This window comes from Salmo salar, chromosome ssa06, assembly GCF_905237065.1.
Source record: "Salmo salar chromosome ssa06, Ssal_v3.1, whole genome shotgun sequence".
Taxonomy (NCBI): Eukaryota; Metazoa; Chordata; class Actinopteri; order Salmoniformes; family Salmonidae; genus Salmo; species Salmo salar.
In genome coordinates, this window is record NC_059447.1 from 57,184,241 (window position 1) to 57,199,968 (window position 15,728).

A 15,728-nucleotide genomic window follows, 5' to 3' on the forward strand; every position below is an offset into this window, starting at 1 on the left:
TTACCTTAGTGTTCTTGGGCACAGGGCCTATGGTGGTATGCTTGAAACATGTTGGTATTACAGACTCAGACAGGGAGAGGTTGAAAATGTCAGTGAAGACACTTGCCAGTTGGTCAGCGCATGCTCGGAGGACACGTCCTAGTAATCCGTCTGGCCCTGCGGCATTGTGAATGTTGACCCGTTTAAAGGTCTTGCTCACATCGCCTGCGGAGTACGTGATCACACAGTCATCCGGAACAGCTGGTGCTCTCATGCATGTTTCAGTGTTACTTGCCTCGAAGGGGGAAAGAAGTAATTTAGCTCATCTGGTAGGCTCTCCTTCCTCCCGAAGTGTGCACTTGTTCACTTCCCTGTACCTTTTAAAGGCAATTAGTGGAATAAGAAACATGGTGGAACCTACCACTAGCCAATGCCTCCACCAATCCAATGCTTTTAGAATTATGGGAAGTAGTGAACAGTTCAGGAGACATGATGCATTATTGGGACGCACCGGTGAGGTGATATAAGTACACTTGAGGCACCATTTTGTCCCAGAAACATGGTGGAAACTACCACTATCCAATGCCTCTACCAATCCAATGCTTTTAGAATTATGGGAAGTAGTAAACGATACATGAGACATTATTGGGACCCACCGGTGAGGTGATATGAGTACACTTGAGGCACCATTTTGTCCCATTGTCTGTGTGTACAGAAACATGAAGCAGATGTAGCCCTGCCCTCCTCTCAGGTGATTCTCTAATGATATGTAGCTATCAGCTTTCAATCGGTATTGGATGACTTCTTTAGGGGGGAAAACTTCACCAGTTTAATGTTACTAGGTCACTCAAAAATGTATGATGCCCAAGTCGTGGTGTTGTGTGGAAACTTGGTCTGCAATGCTGTCTGTCTTCCTTTTTCTTAGCAACCCAGCATAATTGCTTGGAAATAATTATGGCTATTGAGCCATATAACAGTAGATGCATAGACAATTTAAAAATATAATGGATACATACTCTGGATATAGAAAACATTAAGAACACCTGCTCTTTTGATGAGACTGACCAGGTAAAAGATATGATCCTTTATTGATGTCACTTGTTAAATCCGTTTCAATTAGTATAGATGAAGGGGAGGAGATTTCTAAGCCTTGAGACATGGATTGTGGCTGTGTGCCATTCAGATGGTGAATGGGCAAGACAAAAGATTTAAGTGCCTTTGAATAGGGGTATGGCAGTAGGTGCCAGGCACAACTGTGGGAAGCATTGGAGTTAACGTGGGCCAGCATCTCAGTGGAACGCTTTCCACACTTTGTAGAGTCCATGCCCTGACGAATTGAGGCTGGTCTGAGGTCAAAAGGTGGGGGTGCAACTCAATATTTGGAAGGTGATACTACTAATGTTTAGTATACTCGGTGAAGAATGTTAAATGTGTACAACTGACACTCAGTGTTAAGCGCTCCCAATGGTCAGTGGATGCTACTGCTTGTGATGCTCATGACGTCACGAGCAATTCCCTGGGGTGTATTCATTCCTCTTATTCTGTTGCCAAACGTTTCTTAAACGGAAATGAACGAAACGAAACTGGGCGGGACCTACTTGAATTTGTCCAACAGAAACTCTCGTTTTGCTCTGTTTGCTTCCGTTTGGTTCTTAAACGGTAAATGGGTTCCGTAATGAACGCACACCAAGACTTCTGAGGGAGTCGGAGGGTGCTGCTGCAGGAAGGGGAGCTCTGGGAGAGCTCGGAGGTTGGATCTTCACCCGGCAGTCTATCTTGGAAACTTTACATTTTTTATAGACAATAAGTGTCCGACTGCACAGGTTGAAACGCATACGAGGTAGGTAACGTCCGCGACTGTCTTTTTCCTCCACAAACTGAATCCAATGTAATTGTTGAAGCTTTGGAAATGGTGGTAGTTTTCCGTAGCTGGCTAACGTTAGCAGGCTACATTGATGCCAATGGAGGCTGTCAACACAGAAAGCGATAGCCATCAAAATGTATCATTACTTTCGAAAACCGTGAACGCAGCATCTTGGAATGTGGAATTGTGTTGCCATTGTCGCTGAAAGCAATGCTCCCTTTCAGAAAACACTACAGGTTTCGAATGATATGAACGTATATCTGGAAAATTCGACATTTTGACAAACACTCCAGGACAGAACAATGTGGGAATCACTGAAGGTTCATTACACCACTCTTCAGTTCAGTCGTTTCCCAGCTGTAGAGCATGCACAATAGGCGATGCCCAGACGGTTGTTTTATAACCGTTCCAACGACCAGTTCTATTCCAATACAATCCTGTCAATCATGCATCATCAACGCGACTCCATGAGGATTAATGGAACCCTTACTTGTCCCCTGGTCGTGGTGTACCGGTTTTTGTATTCATTGTCTTCCCCCAGTGTTAATGAAGTATGGGCCTAGGCCCGCATATATCTTACAGTACACAGTGTTGAAAATAGAAACAGAGATTGTCTTATATGGACACACAGGTGTGCGTGTTCTCGTTATGACCGCAGTAACTAATGCCTATGCTCTTTTCACATGTGTAGCCTACTGTCCTGAAAATTGTACCTCTCTGTTTAATGATTACATAAGAGTTCAGTGTGTGTGCAATGTAAGCAACGCTGTTCTCGGTCCGACAACTAGATCAGACAGACAGACCCCTGATGATGGAAAGAACTAGAGCTGTCAAGTTGACAATTTTTCCATTGATCCCACAGTTTATGGAGGGACGTTTTCTACAGAACATTATCTGTCATCGTTTTTCGAGGCACTATGATCTTTGGTCATTTCCCTACCTGGTTTTACGAGAGTGAATTGGTATGAGTCATGTCACAGTGATACTGCTGCTTTTTGCCACAGAGGTGTAGTACCTGTGACATCCTGCTAGTAAAAGTTGAGAGAATTAAAACTTCAAAGTCCATTTCAGGAAATGCTCACTTTACCACCCAGCTCCTGAACTAACCTGTTTTTTGTTTGTTTACATTTTGAAGACCATAATGGCGAGACCCAGTGGAGGCTCCTTTATAGGAGGAAGGGGAGGACCATTCTCAATTTTTCAGAAGTTCACTAAAGTTAACCTGATTCATATGAAGGCAGTGGTGTCAGTTCAGCTGGAAAACCTTCCAGTGGTACTGGTCCAATGATGAAGACAGTGGGATATGGCTGATGCTTTCCACTGGTGCCAGTAAGATAGGCTACTGTGCACTCAATTGGGAGTTGAGAAGTAAGATAACTAGAGACAGATTAATATTTTACTTACAGCAAACAGTTTTTCCTACAATTGTATTTTAAAATATTGAGCTAGGCCTATTTACCTGCTTTTCATTGACCTCTGCAACTCAACAATCAGCTATTTGATAGACGATTTGCAGCCAGCGCTGCCCAAATTGCGTGCTTAAAACAATCCATAGCTCATTTTTAAAAGACTAATGATCCTCTGTGGCCAAATCATGCTCTCTGGTGTATTATTTTGAATGATTTTATTTATTTCTGTATAGACATGAGTAATTATATAGTAAATCTTGGCACATTTCATAAAATTTACTTTAGGGGAAGCAACTAGCCTATTGGACACGCCTCCTATGCTGACATTAATATTTAAAGTAACCGGTGCATAAAACATCTGGTGGAGGCTTACAAGCCCAAGTTCAAATGCCATGTTAAATTTCAAGCAATCAGCGCACTGCCTAAACAGTTTACTTTGCTGGTCAGCCATCTGGCCCCATCTCTGCTTTTTTCTTTTTTTAATGAAAGGCGTGGCAGACTGGCAGCTTCTCTCCAGGCGATGCTCCGCGTGGTCCTAAAGCCTACTTTTACAATTTGGTCTTGAGATATGGTATGGTGCCATACCCTGTATGAAGGCCTTTGGATTTACTGGTGCTGCGCGTACACTACATTTTACAGGCTCAAAAACCTTGAGTTTTGTAATCTCACTGGTTACTTATTTAATTACTCCCGTCTGTGTGTTGATTGTGAAACTTGGAGACGTTTTCCTAAAACAACATCCCACACGTTGGCCCAGCCAGGATTACTGTGACCCTCTCATCAGGCATTGGCTGTATCCTTGATAGTGCCCTACATTTGACCGGGGTCCTGGTAAAAAGTAGTGCTCTATATAGGGAATAGGTTGCTATTTGGGACGCTAACGTTGACTCCACCCATAACCGAAGCAGATTTTTAAGGCTAACCACAACAGTAGTGCGGTGGGTGCCAGTGATGACAGAATGGGGACGGGACTGCACAAATGGATCGCGTTTCTGGATGGTATGATGCTCTATGTAAGGTTCCAGACTCCATCACCTTTGTAATTAGTGTAATGTGGGCTGAATTAGTCATGCCCCAGTGATCAGACTGAGGTCTCAGTTTAGTGTGATGAGGAGTGTCACCTTACACAGTTTGAGGTGTAGGCTATCGAGCCTCTTCTCCAGGTGCTGTCAGGCTCTAGTGTCTGTTGTACGTACATACACATTCATAAGTCCACCAAACTAGCTTTGTTGTGCAGGACAAGAGACTTAGATTGAAAGGCAATGGAGGTTGGAGCTGTGAAAGGAAAGTTTAGTTTTTTCTTTCGTTGTGCTATTAGCACATAAAACTAATTATGTTCTGATGTGTAGGGGTGTAAACATTCACCTTTAAATGCAATTGGGATGTTAATAAAATTAAAAAAATCCCTAACCAAAACTTTTTCTTCCACAAAATAAAAATCCCAGCGCAGTTATCACAAAACTTCTACTGACAGGTGAATACTTAACACATCAAGGCTGTAATGTTAGTAGGAGACATCTTTCAAATGATTTGCCATGGATATAAAGCACTCTGCACGTAATCGTTGGAAAAATGGCAGAGAAAGGCAAGCAACAGCAGCGAACAGCCTGCTCTGCCCTGAGTCAATACCGCTGCCTGTGCTTCTAGCGGGCCCAATGTTACAACGTTTCGATTGTTTCTTTGGAAACATGCTGAAGTACAGACTGACTGCTGCGAACATGTCTACAACTTCATCAGCAAGCTGTCAAACTATTGTAAATAAGGGACAAGTTACACGCTGTTTATCAGTGTAGTGCCCAACATCCTTGGCTAGCTAGCTAAAATTCCATCCCTGTGTTTGTCAGGGAATCTACCTAGCAGCAGACAGCAAACTAAATCAGCTGATGAAATCACTGGTGACCGATTTATACTTTTACAACTTTTTCAGGGCGTCTGTCTCTGCCCCAGTATCTGTGTTTCATAGCGAGTGAGGCATGCACAACGGGTTGCGGAAAACAATGCTGGCGAATGGATTTTGAAATATTGATAAGTGGCAGTTGGGACTTCGAGTGTGCATCGTCTCCATGCTCATTTTGGCCAAAACACTTGCAGACTAGTGATCACTATCGAACAAAACAGCAAGTGCCCACTCGATAAAGGGCTTATGGGCAAATTGTTCAGTTTGAGATTCAGACTGACTGCGGTAGATAGAACTTCATTGCCCCCTAGAGGTCATACGCAATATGACCATATTCGCATTGTGAATAAGCGTGGAATTGTATTCATCTTTCTAATTAAGACTTTTTTTCCCCCCATCTGTCACATATCTATATGATACCATTTATGGAATGTTTTCTCTCTTCCCTTCCTAAACCAAATGGCTGAGCCTCTGTACTGACTGAATCTTTAGTACTGCCCATGGCACATTTGATATGACACTTTTACCACATCGCACTGTTGCGTTTTGGGAGTGGGCTCAAATCTTCAGTTCATTTGTTTTTCTCCCTCCATAGCTCAGCTGTGAACTTGGCCTTATTGCCTAATTTAATGCCTCACGTGATTTAGCTGGCAACATGCATGCAAATGAACCCAGACATAATTAAGGCAGGTAGTGTAACATACATTGCATTATACCTCGTCCCTGACGCCAGAGATCACTCGTTTTTGATCTTTGGAACCTCAAGCCAAGGCTGCCCTCAGAAATGGAGTTACTCTCTGTACCAGATAGCAATAGTACAGACTGTAAGGACAATAGCCTACGTGGTTTAGTCTCCAGTGCACGCTACAGTTAACGTAGGCCATTTCCATGTAAAAGGACCCATGAGCACCAATGTGAAGTTCATGAGGGCGCATACCATTTGATGTCAAATGAAAGCAAAGAGTCTATTTTTGAGAAATTAAGGCATATCATTTTTTTTCCCCTATCAAAAGATTTTGAATAAGCAAAGCCATTTTGATTAATGGTTTAACAGATGGAAAAGGGGTCTTTTGCTTTTAAGATTATCTGGTAGCTGTTTTCTATTAGAAATGCCTCAACCCAATAATGTTGACGTTAAGACCCTTGCCAACTAATACCAACATTTTGTTTTAGAATTAGAATAATAGCCAATGTGTCAAATAATACCCAAACATGCAGAAGGAGGATATTGCATGTTTCTACCTCTTGTGTACTTATTCAGGATGCATCACAATGAACACATCACATATCTAGAAGTATGCATTTCTGTATAGTACACATCAGGGATCCGTGATGTCATTCAGTTATCAGGTGTTAATCCACTTCATTTACTGTAGTTGAATAACCAAAATAGATTTTTTTCAAACTCAAGGTGTCATATCTGACACCCCATTCTTTCTGACATCTTTCAATCTTAATTCAGTGTAGACATTTTTGGGGGCGTACTTGGTCACAAAAACTGAGGGAGGTTTTCACATCATATGCACTGTTCTTCAATTAACCTAATGTGTATTTGTCAATTTTACGTGGATGTTTTGTGTAAGGTAAAAATCTGTCTCTTGTCCTTCTGTTAGCATGGAATTGCCCAGTACTCGTATGTTTTAGTGTTGTTGCTGATAGGAAGTGTGTATCTGATAGGATTTGAGTATCAGCTTGATTGTTTTTATACCAGTGCCCAAGGCTGAATAGGCCTAGTACACACAGCCACAACGCACAGGCTAGACAGAGGCCTGTTAAATCAATTTATTTGCTTCTCTTTTCACTTTTTCACTGTCTGCAGCCAGCTAGTGCTCTAAGCTATGAGTTTAGACTAAAGAGTTTCCATTTGTAATATATGAATGTATTATTTATCCCTTCCATTGCCATCCCTGAAGGCTCATTAGGTACTTATTCTGAACAAAAATATTGACGCCACATTTTCAAATATTTTACGCAGTTACAGTTCAATTGACTGATTTTTCTTTAGGGCCAAATGAATTTACTTCATAATCTATGAATTTCACATGACTTGGAATACAGATATGCATCTGTTGGTCAAAGATACCTTTAAAAAAAAAATTGAGGCGTGGAGCAGAAAACCAGTTAGTATCCGGTGTGACCATTTGCCTCATGCAGCGCAACACATCTCCTTCGCATAAAGTTGATCAGGCTGTTTGTGGCCTGTGGAATGTTGTCTCGCTCCTCTTCAATGGCTGTGCGACATTTCTGGATATTGGCAGGAACTGGAACGTGTTGTCGAACCAGAGCATCCCAAACATGCTCAATGGATGGTGACATGTCTGGAAGAACTGGAACGTTTTCAGCTTTCAGAAATTGTGCAGCAAACTGCTCGCCAACATGACACCATACATGTTGTCTGCCATTTTCCTGGTACAGTTGAAACCGGTATTCATCCATGAAGAGCACACTTCTCCAGCGTGCCAGTGGCCATCAAAGGTGAGCATTTACCCACTGAAGTCGGTTATGACGCCGAACTGCAGTCAGGTCCAAGACCCTGGTGAAGATGACGAGCATGCAGATGTGCTTCCCTGAGACGTCTTCTGACAGTTCATGCAGAAATTCTTAGGCTGTGCAAACCCACAGTTTCATCAGCTGTCTGGGTGGCTTGTCTCTGACGATCCCGAAGGTGAATAAGCTGGATGTGGGGATCCTGGGCTAGCGTGGTTACACGTGGTCTGTGGTTGTGAGGCCGGTTGGACGTACTGCCAAATTCTCTAAAATGACTCTGGAGGTGGCTTATGGTAGAGATATGAACATTCAATTCTCTGGCAACAGCTCTGGTGGACATTCCTGCAGTCAACGTGCCAATTGCACACTCCCTCAACTTGAAACACCTGTGGCATTGAGGTGTGACACAACTGCACATTTTAGCTGCCTTTTATTGTCTCAGCACAATGTGCACCTTTGTAATGATCGTGCTGTTTAATCTGCTTCTTGACATGCCACAACTGTCAGGTGGATGAATTATCTTGGCAAATGAGAAACATTCCTGTTAGTGAGCATAAAGAAATGAGTGCACAACATTTGAGAATTTGTTTGTACCGATGGGACATTTCTGATATCTTATTTCAGCTATTGTAAAGTGTTATTCCCATGTTTTATATTTTTGTTCAGTATTGTATTTATTAGGGTTGCGGTATCGTGGCAAGGTAACAAAACATAAAGCTGACTGAATTTCTTGAGGAAAAAAGTTCTAATGTTGGAACAAGCGGCCTTATGTTGTCACCCTGAGTCACATGTTTCTTTTCCAGGCTATAGTACCGTAAATTCCGGACTATAAGCCGCAAATTTTTTCCCAGGCTTTGAACCTCGTGGCTTAAACAATGACACGGCTAATATATGGATTTTTTTTTTTTTCTTACAGCTTTAAAAAAAAAATCTCCAAAAAAACACATTCTGTGACGTGCTCAGTTTTTTTGGGCGGCATGAAGCTTTCATTAGACCAATGAAATTGCCGAACGGGTTAAGGTCAAACAACTTTTTTGTTTACTGTTTAGATTAAATCGAGCGCTCTCAAACTTCCCATCATTCTGATTACGGTAGTCATTTTGTCACCCTCATCATGGCAAAGACACGGAGAAATGCATATGATGCAGCTTTCAAGTTGAAGGCGATTGATCTGGCTGTTGGAAATGGAGCTGCTGCACGGGAGCTTGGTCTTAATGAGTCGTGTTACAAGCCGTGTTTCGTTAAAGCCTGTGTAAAGTTCATTTGTTTTAATGTACCGGTAGGCACCTGCGGCTTATAGACATGTGCGGCTTATTTATGTTCAAAATCATATTTTTTTTATTCAGTGGGTGCGGCTTATATTCAGGTGCGCTTAATAGTTTGGAAATTACGGTACACAATATTTTACATGCAGTACTTTTAATGGAGTAAAGAGTTTAGTCTGCTTTGTGTTTTCCTTTATGCCATGGAAAATCCGATATCGCAATACTGGTATCGTGACAACCCTAATTAGGATCCCCATTAGCTACCACGGCAGCAGCTGCTCTTCCTGGGGTCCAAACAGGAATAAAACAATGCATCATAATACAAGACATTGCGTTTATACACGTTTACATTGCTCCAATATTACAAATGTATTATATTGATAAAATATTTACAGTTGTGTGTCTCCACAATCCATGTGGTTCCATGAGGTGTTTTTATCAATTTATTTTTTATTTATCAAGTTTTACTTCTAGCTTGAGTTACTCAAGGTGGAAGAGTTCCATGTAGTCGTGGCTTTATATAGTACTGTGCATTTCCTGGACTTGGGGATGGTGAAGGGATGGTGTAGGCTATGTATGGGTAAAGCTTATTCAAGGCGAACTTTGACCCATATTATTCCATCCGCTCCCTTATCCCAACCCTGTGACATAAAAGGGAATAATAGACCAGCGCTTTTTCGCTTTTAATTGAGGGCTGTTTTTTTTGGCAATTTTTCTACACAGAAACATTCTGATTCTATAGAGCAGTGGAAAGTTTTGCCTCGCCCATGGGATGAGCATTCAGCATTCACTTATTATATATTTTTAAAATCAGCATTTACCTCCAGCATCCATTATTCACATGTCTCTATCGCCTTTAATCATGTATAGCTTTTTACTAAACTTAGCTCTCCACTGTGTTGCTATCCATCCTGTACTGCTGCTGATACTCAACTAGTGCTTTTAAGAAACACAGTGGAATAAGCAGCTTGGGGCCTCCAGACTCTACTGTGAGTTTGTCGGTCTGGGTTTCCTGGGCCTACTGTGTGTGTGAGAGAGGCCACCACTGTTTCCCTTCCAGTCCCATTGGGCTCCAGTCAGTGTCTCCATGTGTTTTTCCATGTTCTCTTTAGCTGGATAAGATTGATGGCCTCTGGGGGAAGTGGGGACTCCTCTCCTGGTTCTTTGGTCGGCAGTGTGCCTATGTTGCTGTTGGAGTGTCTTCCGACCGTGGCGCCACTGAGGCTTCCACTCTATTCATTGTGGGCGTCTGTAGAGTCTCTGGTCCCAAATGGCACCCTATTCCCTAGTGCACTACGTATGGCCAGAGACCTATGGCCCCTGTCAAAAGTAGTGCGCTTTAAAGGGAATAGGGTGCTGTTTGGGATGTGCACATAGAATAATCAGTGGTGTTCACACAGCAAAGAGATTACTGTACGCCTGAAAAGACAAGATTGTGGGGAAGAGATTTTGTCTGTATGTCTCGAGGGACTGGCGGTAGAGGAAGTTATCTTAGGGGTTAGTTAACAAAAGACCGACTGCACAGACAGGGCCCCAGTGCTGTCTCGTTTTCAGTGAGTGGAACCCTTATTTGAGTGAGCCACACCAAAATTAGCCTATGCATACAGTATGTCAATGGAAGATTGGCATGACTCGTTGTATGCGACGATGGAATCAATGATGATGGCTCACGACTCGAGAAGCATGATTGGAAATAAAATACAAGACTGTACTTTTAATATGAACTTGAATAGTGATGGACTTCTTGGTGGAGGAGTTGAAATGTTCCTGGAAGCTGTGGTGCCATAAGGCTGGGCACATTTAGAAGTGAATTGACACTGAACATGTTAAGCTCCTTTTCATTGTTTTACTGATACTTTAATTTCTGGTAATAATGTGTGCTCTGTAAGCCACTCTGGCCGTTTAGTCAGTTTGTTCATAATACCAGTGGATGTATCCTAGATCTAGTGCCGTGCAATGATGATCAAATCCTCTCGTCTATGCTTAGGCAGAAATACTGCTCAGTTCATTAGGGGCAAAACATTTTGCTAATCTTTTTGTGGATTAAAGTTGGGTTGAATTTGGACAATTGTTATTTAAAGTGCATTCGGAAAGTATTCAGGCCCCTTCCCTTCTTCCACATGTGACGTTACAGCCTTGTTCTAAAATGGATTAAATAAATGTTTTTCCTCATCAGTCTACACAAATTTACCCCATAATGACAAAGCGAAAACACGTTTTTAGAAATGTTTTGCAAATGTATAAAAATAAACATGCCTTATTTACATAAGTATTCAGACCGTTTGCTATGAGACTCAATTGAGCGCAGGGACATCCTGTTTCCATTAATCATTATTTAATGTTTTCTACAACTTGATTGGAGTCCAACGGTGGTAAATTCAATTGATTGGACATGATTTAGAAAAGGCACACACCTTGTCTGGGGAAGGGTGCCAGGTTGCCAAAACATTTGTGCAGCATTGAAGGTCCCCAAGAACACAGTGAACTCCATCATTCTTAAATGGAAGAAGTTTTGAACCAACAAGACTCTTCCTAGAGATGGCCGCCCAGCCAAACTGAGCAATCAGAGGAGAAGGGCCTTACATTTTAGATTTACATTTTAGGCATTTAGCAGACGCTCTTATCCAGAGCGACTTATAGTAGTGAATGCATACATTTCATACATTTTTTTTTTTCTTCTTCTGTGCTGGCCCCCCGTGGGAATCGAACCCACAACCCTGGCATTGCAAACACCATGCTCTACCAACTGAGCTACAGGGAAGGCCTTGGTCAGGGAGGTTTACCAAGAACCCAATGGTCACTCTGACAGAGCTCCAGAGTTCCTCTGTGGAGATGGGAGAACCAGAAGGACAACCATCTCTGCAGCACTCCACCATCAGGCCTTTATGGTAGAGTGGCCAGACAGAAACCACTCCTCAGTTAAAGGCGCATGACAGCCCGCTTGGAGTTTGCCAAAAAGCACCTAAAGGACTCATACTATGAGAAACAAGATTCTCTGGTCTGATGAAACCAAGATTGAACTCTTTAGCCTGAAGTGTCGTGTCTGGAGGAAACCTGTCACCATTCCTGCAGTGAAGCATGGTGGTGGAAGCATCATGCTGTGGAATGTTTTTCAGTGGCATAAACTGGGAGACTAGTCCGGATCGAGGGAAAGCTGAATGGAGCGAAGTACAGAGTTCCTGCTCCAGAGTAACCAGCTCCAGAGCGCTCAGGACCTCAGACTGGGGCGACGGTTCATGTCCAGCAGGACAACGACCCTAAACACACAGCCAAGACAACCCAGAAGTGACAAGTCTCAATGTATGGGACAAGTCCCAGAATGTCCTTGAGTGGCCCAGCCAGAGCCCGGACTTGAACCCGATTGAACATCTCTGGAGAGACCTGAAAATAGCTGTGCAGCGACACTCCCCATCCAACCTGACAGAGCTTGAGCAGAATGGGAGAAACTCCCCAAATACAGCTGTGCCAGACTTGTAACTTCATACCCAAGTAGACTCGAGGCTGTAATCGCTGCCATAGGTGCTTCAACAAAGTACTGAGTGAAGGGTCTTTATACTTATGTAAATTTATTTTTAAAATTAACATTTCTAAAAACCTTTTTTCGCTTTGTCAATGAGTGTGTGTGGAACAATTTTAATCAATTTTAGAATAAGGCTGTAACGTAACAATGTGTAAAAAGTCAAGGGGTCTGAATATGCCCAACACCTCTAAACAACTATAGGAATTAGGCCCTATAGGAAGGAATTGATTCGAACCACTAGACCTGTAGAATTTGTCCAATGTTTAACTTTTTAAGTTGTAGAGTCCCTCTGAGAACCTTTTTAATGGTGTTAGACTTGAGGAAGATGATTCTTGTCAATCTTTAAGCTGTGTAACACGGGTTGTAGGTTGAAGTTAGGCTTTAGATTCACTGCATCTGCTGACCTCATCAAAACCAAATTCACTGGACTGTGAGGGAGATCACAAAATGGAGTCTCTAGGAATGGGGGGGGGGAGGACTCGGAAGGGGAGGAGATTCCTGTCCACTTCAATAGCAAAAAGCTGGTAATCTTCTTATCCTTTTACACTCCTAGTTTGGGCAAGGCTTGGCTTTAGGAGAGTAATGCTTCAGCTTTTGTACAGTTGCCTATACTGGGTCAATCACTCACTGGGCACACAAACTGGAGAAATGTTGTCAAATTGAGAACATGAGCAGTAATACAGGCCAAGTTCAGGTACTGTTGGCTACCTCCTGAGTTTTAAAACCCTTGTTTAAACCCTAGACTCACGTCTGGTGAGCGTGACCCTAGTAGGCATGACCTTCCTAGACCAGACTGGCTGGAACCAGGATCAGGGAACTACTCCTGCTGAGCCTGTGTCAGCTCCAGTTAACAGGGCATGGATGAAAGCCCTATTTCTGACCTGCAGTCAGGAACCATCCGTCAGGAACCTTAGAATGAGTTTACCAGACCAATTGCCAAGGTTAGAAGTTTCGAACCGGTTCTACTCATTCTATTTCTATGGGTGGAACCCTGTCTGAGGAAAAACATTTCTGTTGTGTGAGCATGACAGTGAAAGATTTGAATTCCCTCCATAGTTCTAACAAGATGTATCCGTAAGGTGTTAACTTAAATCATTATGCTCTATAGTTTCGAAACCTGTTTTTGTCCGGTATGTACAGACTGTGTTCTAGGGCAAACCGACGCACCCTTCAGGGCAGGGAAGCCATACTTTTATAGTCTCTCTCTCTGGGACATGGGTCATGTCTCGACAAACCACCACCACCACCTGACTCTTACTCCGTGATGCAAGTTGTAACTGAGATAATTGGTATATCTGATAACCAATCATAACAATTAAACAGGAAACGATAGTTCATACCATTAATATGCTGTATTTCTAGAGCTAAGCATAACCATAGAAAGGCTGAGTGTCATAGAAATTGAAAGAGACTTTGCAGGCAGCTTCACAAGGCTTTGAAGGCTCAGCTCTTCTGGCACATTCAACACAGCCTCCAGGCCCATTGTTTCTGAACCCATCACAGGGTTTTGTGTTCAGAAGCGGTCTGTGTCCCAAATGGTACCCTATTCTCTGTATAGTGCACTGCTTTTGACCAGGGCCCCTAGTCTCTGGTCAAAAGTAATGCGTAGGGTGACATTTGGGATGCAGCCTCTCTTTTTGTCTCTTCACCACGTGACTTTGCTTTACCGTGACAGTAAGCTCTGTGTGCAGCGGACAGTCCAGACAATACTCCAACAATCCTCTGTTTTGTTCCAGCTGTGGCAGAGTGAAGAGTAGGCCCAATATGCATAACTCGCAGCCCATTCAAACACTGCCTCTCAACTCTTTCCTCTGCTAAGGTAGCAGTGGCTTTCTTTTAGAATGGAAAGGCCACAGTCTGCCTTGATCTCCAGCTCCTCTTCAGAAACGCACAAGGAACTTCAACCAGCAGCTGCTATTGGCCTGAACGTTCAAATGAATACCACTGGTTCACTCTCTTCACAGAACTGTCCCTTTTTTAAAAATACCATTTGGTTAGAGTGAATAGGCTTGGCTATGTCTCCCAAAACAAATACACACACACACACACACACACACTTCCACCCCTCGTGGCATCCTCCCTAAGCTCTTCTCCCATATTTGCCTCCCTCTGTTTGTCAGATTGTGGCATCCTCAGAAGAGCGAGAGTAGTGTGTCCACCAACTCTGCGAAAATGTGCTTTGGCGATTTACATTTTATGTAATAAAATACATTTTACCAAGACACATGATTTTCATGTTCTGAATCATCAATCATGAAAATTCTCGTGACCCCCAACCATATGAAGACATTTTGCGATTAACAGCCAATGTTTACTTTTTTATTTGAGTCTATAGCAGTCAATGGAAAAAGATTCTAACATGCTGACCACACTGACCGCGTTGCGTGCTTGGTTCTATTTGAGACGCTGCGAGTCCTGCCTCTCCCCATCTCCTCATCATTGTTATTTAGGAGCATATACCCACGTGCCATCTCATGGGTATTTAGGAGCATATGCCCACGTGGGTGATTGAAAGATGAACTGAGGTCCACGCTCCAGTTGGTTGTGGTAATGCACTTCAAAGTTGGTTGCCAACCGCCATATGAAGTCCAAAGAAGACTAGAGGAGGAGTGGTGACTAGAAACTAACTCGGTAAACATTACCCTTTTTTATCTGTGGATTCATTGTCGGCGTAGAGGACATTGTGCATTTTAGGTAAAATAAACCAATGTTTATATATCCCAGGACAAATTAGCTAGCAACAGCAAGCTAATGTTTAATACATTTCAAATGAATATAGTTGGTTCAGAGTTTGTTTTGATATTTCATCCTGCGTGTCCTGATCGTGTCTGTGGGTGGACAAAATCAACATGGCGCACACAAGTGGTCTGGTCAGCATGTGACAGTATTTCTGATTTTGTCTTCTCAACTCACAATCACATTTTTTTAATGTCGGGCTATGACTGTCAAATGCAAATTAGTCTCACATGTCTCTTATCTCTACGCAACTGATGAGATGGGTGTGCTTAATGAATGTCGGGAGCTTTGCAAAGTCGGGGCGTGGTCAACAGTACGCACCTCATCTCTGCAGACGAGAGCACTGAATCCAGCTTCACACAGATAGGAGCTGGCGACGGGTACTGTGAGTTTTGATGCTCAGAGGGAGACTGCAGGGTATTCCCTTTGAATCAGGTATCAAAACCCCTCCGTAGTGACCCGTGAATGCGTTGTCTGCAACATTCGGTCACATGGCAGCTCGAACAGCTGTTTTTATTTCACTTACCGGCATGTCAACTGAGCCAGGATCACAGTCAAACGGATTGGGAAG

The 15,728-nt window shown here is 42.9% G+C and overlaps 1 protein-coding gene across 7 annotated transcripts in view; it reads left to right on the forward strand.

Annotated features, from left to right (window-relative positions):
- The first annotated feature begins 1,612 nt into the window (after positions 1 to 1,612).
- Positions 1,613 to 15,728, forward strand: part of myo6a (myosin VIa) — a 102,810-nt gene continuing 88,694 nt past the window's right edge. For all 7 annotated transcript variants that reach the window (XM_014204923.2, XM_014204924.2, XM_014204926.2 and 4 more), the window contains exon 1: positions 1,613 to 1,819. The gene's annotated coding sequence lies outside the window, so the exon portion shown is untranslated. The remainder of the gene's footprint in view (positions 1,820 to 15,728) is intronic.